Source organism: Nannospalax galili, unplaced genomic scaffold (assembly GCF_000622305.1).
Source record: "Nannospalax galili isolate Female #2095 unplaced genomic scaffold, S.galili_v1.0 scaffold84, whole genome shotgun sequence".
NCBI lineage: Eukaryota > Metazoa > Chordata > Mammalia > Rodentia > Spalacidae > Nannospalax > Nannospalax galili.
The window spans coordinates 1031994-1040486 of record NW_008352272.1 but is presented as its reverse complement, the minus strand read 5'-3'; the positions used below and the strand labels follow the sequence as shown (position 1 = coordinate 1040486).

The window sequence follows — 8493 nt, the reverse complement described above, 5'->3', positions numbered from 1 at the left end:
GGCAGGGAGGGAGGTCAGCTGCCCCACTGCCACTGTGCTGGTACAGTGAGTCCTTGAACAGATTAACTGGTGGCAGAAACAGAGACCCAGCAAAGGTCCAATACTGTGGGTGCCCTCCGAAGACTGATCCAGTCACTGCTGCTGCTGAACATTTTTTCTATTGGCATCACATGTTGACACTGAATCCTTAGACTGTACCATCCAGGAGGTACCCAAATGCCAGTGGTGGTAAGATGATTGCATTAAGCCACGGAGATGAACAAAAATCTAAGTATGGGTTTGTTTACCCTTCCTGTCTATAGTACCTGGGTGGTTACCACTCACTCTCTGAGGACTCTGAGTACCAGATATTTTTCTTAGGTCAAAGGATTCACTTATGAATACAGTGACTGTGAATGTGATGTTTCCCACCACACAAGAAGATGCGTGGGGGCTGGAGAGATGGCTCAATGGTTAAGAGCACTGGCTGCTCTTGCAGAGGACCCAGTTTCAGTTCCCAGCACCTACCTAGCAGCTAACACTCATCCATAATTCCAGTTCTAGTGCCTTCTTCTGGCCTCTGAAAGCATTGCACACATGTGGTACACTTATATACATGCAGGCAAAACACTCATACACATAAAATATTAACAAATAAATAAAGGAAGATGCCTGAATTAAATTTTTTTCACCAAATTTTTCTGACAAAATACCTGACAAAAACAACTTAAGGAATATTTATTTGAGTCTGTGTTTCAGAAGTTTTCATCTATAGTCCCTGATGCTGTAGATCAGGGCCCACATTGACATACAACATCATGGCCATGGGAGCATGTGGCAGACAATACTCACCTCACAGTAGATAGACGGAAAAGCAGACGGAATGACAGACACAAGGGGGGCATAGGACCAAATACATCCTCCCGAGGCATGCCCTTAATGACCCACTTCCTCTGAAGGGCCTCACCTCCTACTTTCTCCACTTTTTAGTAATGTCATCATATTACAAATCCATCGAGGGATCGACATATCCATTAGGTCAGAGCTCTCAGGATTCAGTCACTTCCCAAAGCTCATCAGCTGGTGACCAAGCCTCTAGTACATGAGCCTTTGGGTGAGATTCTTTGTATCCAAACCATAACAAAGCCTATTTAATAGAGAACTGAAATGACCCTTTCAAGATGCAACTAAGACACCAGTCTGGGAATAATATACCTTGTAGATTAGAGTGCTATATATCAGATGTGGCATATACTTTGAACAAGCAGCTAACATATGGTAGTATATCCCTAACAGAAAATACAGCTCTAAAGACCAGTGGGTAACAGTGGCCCCTGCCTCCTCCATCAGTCCCAGTGACCCACTTACAGATCTTTATTTCCTCTCTCTGAAACTTTAATTCCTGCTGAACTATGGGTTTTGATCCCTGTGGGAGAGACACTTCCACCAGGGGACACAGTCATCATTCCATTAATCTGGGCTCCAAACATCAGTAGGTCTAGCAAGAAAAGAAGGAGCTACTGTGTTACTTGAGCTAGTTGGATGTTACTATCAAAAAGACCCAGAATTTCTGCTACATGATGAATTCAGAGAGGAGGATGTCTTTAACACGGAGGATTAACTAGACTACCTCTCAATGTTTCTGCACTAGTTTCTCCTGTGCGGAGGCAACCACAACAAGCAGCCTTCTTCAGGCATGCAAACCAGGGGCTTGAAGCCCTCGGGGATAAAATCTAGATTGAAGCACCAGGCAAGCAAAACTGAGCAAACAAGCGCACAAAAAGATGTTCCACATTGTTGGTCATTAGGGAAAAGCTAATCAAAGCCTCAATGACACCACTACACGCTCACTAGGCCGCCAGAATCAGAGAGGACAAGTGCAGGTAGGTAGGTGGAGAAACTGGAACAGAACCTTCCTACACTGCTGGAGGGAATGCAAAATGGAGCAGCTTCTTCTTTGAGGGAGAAAGTTTGACAGTTCCATAAAACGTTAACTATGGAGTCGGGGCGGTGGGAGGAGCAGCTGCCAGGCCTCACAGCTAGGTGACCGCCCTTCGCTTTGCAGCCCCTCCGCAATGCCCAAGAGGAAGGTCGAGACCCGAGGCTGCGGCCAAGGCGGAGCCCAAGCGCAGATTTGCGAGGCTGTCGGCCAAACCTGCTCCTGCCAAAGGAGAACCCACGCCAAAAAAGGCGGCGGGAAAGGATAAATCTTCGGACAAAAAAGTTCGGACCAAAGGAAAAAAGGGGACCAAAGGGAAAGCAGGCGGAAGTAGCCAACCAGGAGACTAACCTGCCTGCCGAAAATGGAGAGACCCGCACCGAGGAGAGCCCTGCCTCTGATGAAGGAGAAGAGACAGATGCCAAGTCCGGCTGATCCGCATCATGTCCGCAAATTTTTTAGTAGCTCTAGAAACATTTTTTGAAAGGGGAGAATCATTTCATCCCGTTTTTCTCAAGTGTAAAGGGTTTTGTTTTGTTTTGGTCTTTTTGAGACAGGGTCTCCCTGTAGCCCCAGCTGTCCTGGAGTCACTACGTAGACCAGGCTGGCCTCGAACTCACAAAGATCCCCCTGCCTCTGCCTCCCGAGTGCTGGGATTAAAGGCGTGCGCCACCACGCCCAGCGCAAATGGTTTTTTTAAGAGGTGAAATCATTCGCTAGTTGGTTTTTTGGGGGTTGTTTTGTTTTGTTGGTATAACCAGAAAATAGTGGTATATTGAATCATGGGAGGCTGTGACTGCCTTGGGTGTCGGTGTAACATTCCATAGAGGGGGTTAGTTTTATATCCTGTGACCCAGAGCATACTAAATGGCACTTTGGAGTCTCAGTTGTGTATTTAATGTGTCTTGAATATTTTGGATGACATCTAGTCCTGTGTTTTTAGTAAACTGTTTTCTGGAAAAAAAAAAAAAGCATAAACTCACTCCTTGGGCTTCACCCTGTCAGAACTGTGTGTGCTCTGTAACATCTCTGGTCACAGTGGTCTAGTTTTCCTAACAGTTTAAATAATGTGCTGTGAAAGGTGAAAATTTGAGTGTGTAGTGGATTTGTGATAAATTTCAGTGGAAGTAAGGATTGTTGGTCAGCATCTGATGATGCTGTTTCATGAATCCTCTGAAGGGAAATGTGCCAGCAGGTTTGAAGCTGGAACATCACTGGAATGACTTTTAAAAAGAAACACAATACATGGTTCTTTAGATTTTTGGTACGTGTATTAAGAATTGTGTATTAATTGAAATGTCTGTGTACTGGTCCTCAACTAATAAAATCTTAGTATGAAAAAAAATGTTAAATATGGAGTTACTATAGAACCTAGAAATTCTGCTCCAAGAAAAACGAACCTGTGCAAAAACACACACAAATATTCACAGCAACCAAATGTCTATTGTTCATGGTAACAGAGAAGTATAAACAATCCCAATATCCATTTTCAATGGGTAAATAAAATAATTCAGCCACAAAAAGGAAGAAGGTACTGATATGTGCTGTGACATGAATGAACCTAGAAAACACTGTGCTAGGTGAAAGAGGCCAGATGCAAAGGGGCATATAGTCCATGATTCTGTTTATATGAAATGTCAAAATAATTAATAGAGACAAAAAATTAATAGAGACAGAAAGTAAAGGTTGGGGATGCAGTTCATGGGTAGAGTATCCACCTCAAAATTTTAAAAGTAAAATGGACTCAGTGGTAGAGCATTTATTTGCCTGGCAGGTGTGAGGCCCTAGGCTCAATCCCCAGTACTGCAGAAAGAGAAACGGGGAGGCATTCTATGGTTTACAAAATGTATCTCAACAAAAAGGAATTTTATGAGAAAAACAATTTCCAGCCAAAGGCCGAGGAAAGTTGAAAATGGTAAGTGAAGATGAACCATAACATGAAGGTGTAAATGTGCGCCTTATCTTATCCCACCAACCCTTTGATCTCTGTGAGTTCAAGGCCAGCCTGGTCTACATAGAAGGTTCCAGGCCAGCTGGGGCTATAGGGAAACTGTCTCAGAAAAACAAACAACAACAAAAAATTCCATTTCATTCTGTTCAACAAGAAGGCAAATGAGCTGGAGAGATGGTCCAGTGATTAAGAGCTCATACTGCTCATCCAGAGGACCTGAGTTCAATTCCCAGCAACCAAATCCAGTGACTCACAACCACCTGTAACTCCAGCTTCTGAGAGATCCAATACCTCTGGCTTCTTCTGTAGGCACTACCTGCACTCAGATGCATATACCCCCACACATATACACATACACATAATTAAAAATAAAAATAAACTCAGATGCATATACCCCCCACACACATACACATAATTAAAAATAAAAATAAATCAAAAAAATTTTTAATATTTTATTATTTTTATTTTATGTGTATGCATGTATTGCCTGCATGTAGGTAAGTGCACCTGTGTCATTCAATACCCACGGAGGACAGAAGAGGTTGTCAGATCCCCTGGAACTGGAGTTACAAATAGTTGTTAGCTGCCATGTGGGTGTTGGGATTCAAACCTGGGTCTTCTGCAAGAACAGTCAGTGTTCTCAATCACTGAGCCATCTCCCCAGCCCCATCAAAAAAAAATTTTTTAAGAAAACAAATGAGGGGGTTGTTATGGCCCACCCTGTAATCACAGAATTTAAGAGACTGAGGCAGGAGGATCATGAGCTTGAGGCCAGCCTGGGCTACACAATAAAATCCAAGGCATCCCAGGCTATAGAGTAATATACTGTCTTAAAAAAAATGCTAGTAAGGATGCGGGGGAAAGGAACTCTTTTACGCCAATGGTAAAGATGTAAACTTGTACAGCTACTATGGAAATCAGTGTGGAGGGTCCTCAAAAAACTAAGACTAGAGCTACCATATGACCCAGCTATACCACTCTTTCATGTATTTCTGAAAGATTCTAAGTCAGTATGACACAGTTATATTTACACGACCTTGTTTATTGTTGCACCGTTCACAATAGGCACGTAATAGAGCTAGCCTGGATGCCTGTCAGAGACGAACAGATAAAAAGAACACAATGGAACATTCAGCTGCAAGAAAAATGAAAACATGGCTTTTTCAGGAAAATCATTGTCACTGGGAATGACTTTTCTGTCTTTCAAAGACAGGGTTTCATGTTGCCCAAGCTGACGTCAGACTCCCTAAGTAGGGGCTGGAGAGGTGGCTCAGAGGACTGGGGTTTGAGTCCCAGCACCCACATGGCAACTGTCATCCTCTTCCAGTGTTTGTGGGAATTACATGCATATCAGTATACATACAAGCAAGGCAAACACTTGTACAAATAAAAATAAATTTAATAAAAACTGCTAGGCATGGTGGTGCATGCCTTTAATCCAAGCACTCAGGAGGCAGATGTAAAGGGATCTCTATGAGTTAAAGGCCAGCCTGATCTATATAGTGAGTTCAAGGCCAGCTGGGGCTACAGGGAGACCCTATCTCAAAAAGACTGGGAAAAAAAAAAAAACTCCCTATGTAACTGAAGATGACCCTTGACCTCCAGAGTGCTGGGATTACAAGCATGTGCCACAACTCCTGGTGAAAATCATTATGTTAAGCAAAATAAACCAGACTCAGAAAGATAAATATCACATATCACATTTTCTCTCATATGTGAAACCTAGATTTAAAATTATGTATGTGTCGTACGTGTGTGAATGTGTGTGTGTGTGTGTGTGTGTGTGTGTGTGTGTAGGTCACTAGAAAAGGATCATGTAAGGAAGGAAGAGATCTTAGGGAGGAGGGAGAAGGTAATGGAACACACACACTCTAACAGCAGAAGTGGGGGCTACTAGGGGAAGGAAGCTGGAGAGCAAGAGAACACGAGAGGGCGAGATGGGGAGAGAGGAGATAAGAGCACAAAGTATAAGGATATGTCTGCATGAAAATGCCTCAGTAAAACCTTTCACATTGTGTACTAACTTAAATAATTGGCAAAAAAAAAAAAACCGTTTTTTTAAAAAGTTACAAGCTAGCAAAATGTTTGGCAAGTAAAAGCACTTGCCACACAAGCCTGACAACCTGAGTTCGATCCTTTGAACCCAGAAAAAAAGCCAGTTACAGTGAGTCACAGTTGCAACCCCAGCACTCCTACAGTGAGATACACACACACACACACACACACACACACACACACACACAAATAATTACAAACCAGTAAATCAATTAGTATAAACAGAATCATTGGGCCAATACACCATCACTCTCCCTGGATTGGGATAACACTGCGGGGCATAGTCCCCCAGCAGTAACCTTCTAAACCTTTCTAATTGGTGTCCTTTCCTTCCCTTCCCTGGCCCACATCTCTAGTCCCCACTGGTGTTCCCTTAGTTCAGTTCCCACATCAACTTCTTGTTCTCATATCTTCATGGTAGGATCTGTTTCTAAGGGCACTTCATTGGTAACAGCTCTGTTCTATGTAGAGTCTCCCTGATGGCCACCAGTCCACTCAAATGCATGTTTTCGGGGGCTGGTGAGACCATTCAGTGAATAAAGGCACTTACTTCCTGACAACCTGAGTTCAAATTCCAGAACCCATGTAAAGATGAAAGGGGAGAGCTGATAGCGCTGATTCCATACAGCTGTCCTCTGGCCCCCACACACATCATGCACACATAAGAATAATAATAACAAATAATAACAATTTTTTTAGAAGATGTCTTCAAATGTATCTTTTCAGCAACCTAAACCAGGGAAGGATACCTATGTTCTTACTCCTGGATTACTTCATGTCTATGGAAAGAGGTAGGGCAAGACTGTCTGAACAGGTACAACCCTTGGACATTTCCAGATGTACCTTGGTCCCAGCTCACTTTCAAGAGCTATCAGTGCTCCTTATGTTATTTTCTATACAAGAAACCTTTCATCCCATTTGAGTCAGGGCCTGTAGATTTCTCTATTACTCTGGCAAATGTTTAATAATATCTATTCCTTATTTTCTTTTTTTTTTTACTTTTTTTTTGCAGGGGGGGCCCAGAGGGTCTCCCTGAAGCCCCAGCTGGCCTGAACTCACTATGTAGACCAGGCTGGCTTTGAACTCACAAAGATCCACCTGCCTCTGCCTCCCAAGTGCTGGGATTAAAGGCGTGTGCCACCACTCCTGGAAATTCCCTATTTTCTTTACTTTAAATTTTTATTTATTATGAATGTGTATGTGCAAATGTGTACACACATGCATGCCACAGCGCATGTGCAGGGGTCAGAGGACAACTATGTGGAGTTGGTTCTCTCTACCTTTACCTGTGTTCCAGGGATTGAACTAGGGTTACCAGGCCTACATGGTAGGCCTCTACTGAGCCACCTTGCTGTCCCCTAGTCCCTACATTCTACCTTCTCTTTCAGGACTCTCACCCAGGGTTTAACAACACTCATGAAAGCTCAGCTGAGAACTGCATTTCTATGCTTCTCCTACGTCAAGCAACTCAGTTCTCAGTAATAGAATGTGAATAGATAGGAAAGGTCTAACTGCTGCCTTCCTTGAGAGGCAAGTACTAACCTAACAAACCACATTAATGGAGAGGAAAGCCTACACAATCGTCTGACTAATGCAGAAAAATCCTTTGACGAACCGGAACTCCTTTTTGTGAAAAACATTCAGGAAACTTGGAGTCAAAGGAAACTTCTTCAACCCGATAGCAGGCCTGTATGAAAACCACACCTAGCATGAGGGTCAGTGGTTTAAGAATGAAAGCTTCCTCCCCAACTAGAGAGTAAGACAAACATGCTGGCCTTTGCCACACCTATGTACCTCAGCACTGCAAGTTCTAGCCATAGCAATGCAAGAATACAGGGTATCCAAACTGAAAACAAGCCAGACATGGTGGCACACGCCTGTAGTCCCAGCACTTGGGAGGCAGAGGCAGGCAGATCTCTGTGAGTTCAAGGCCAGCCTGGTCTACATAGTGAGTTCCAGGACAGCTGGGGCTACAGGGAGTCCCTGTCTCAAAAAGACCAAAAAAAAAAAAAAAAAAAAAAAAAAAAAAAAAAAACCTGAAAATAAAAGTGTGAAAGTATGAAAGTATCTTTATTTATAGATGTCATGGCCTATCCACAGAAAATCCTAAAGAATTCTCAAATGGGGGCCTGGAGAGATGTCTCAGGGGTTAAGAGCACTGGCTGCTCTTGCAGAAGACCCAGGTTTGAATCCCAGCACCCACATGGTGGCTAACAACCATCCATAACTCTAGTTCCAAGGAATCTGGCTCCTTTTTCTTTCCTCCACAGGTACTGCACAACACAGGTGCACTTACATACCTTCAGACATAGCATTCACACACATAAAATAAAAATAAATAGGGGCTGGAGAGATGGCTCAGCAGTTAAGAGCACTCACTGCCCTTGCAGAAGACTGGGTTCGATTCCCAGCATCCACATGGCAGCAAACAACAGTCTATAACTCCAGTTCCAGGGGAATCAAAAGCCCTCTTCTGACCTCCGAGGCATTGCATGACATGGGTGCACTCACATACATGCAGGCAATACACTCATACACATAAAATAAAAATAATAAATAAATAAATAAT

At 43.2% G+C, this 8493-nt stretch overlaps 1 pseudogene; it reads left to right on the top strand.

The window, feature by feature from the left end:
- Positions 1–2054: 2054 nt before the first annotated feature.
- On the top strand, positions 2055–2353 carry LOC103746933 (annotated as a pseudogene).
- The last annotated feature ends 6140 nt before the right edge of the window (positions 2354–8493 follow it).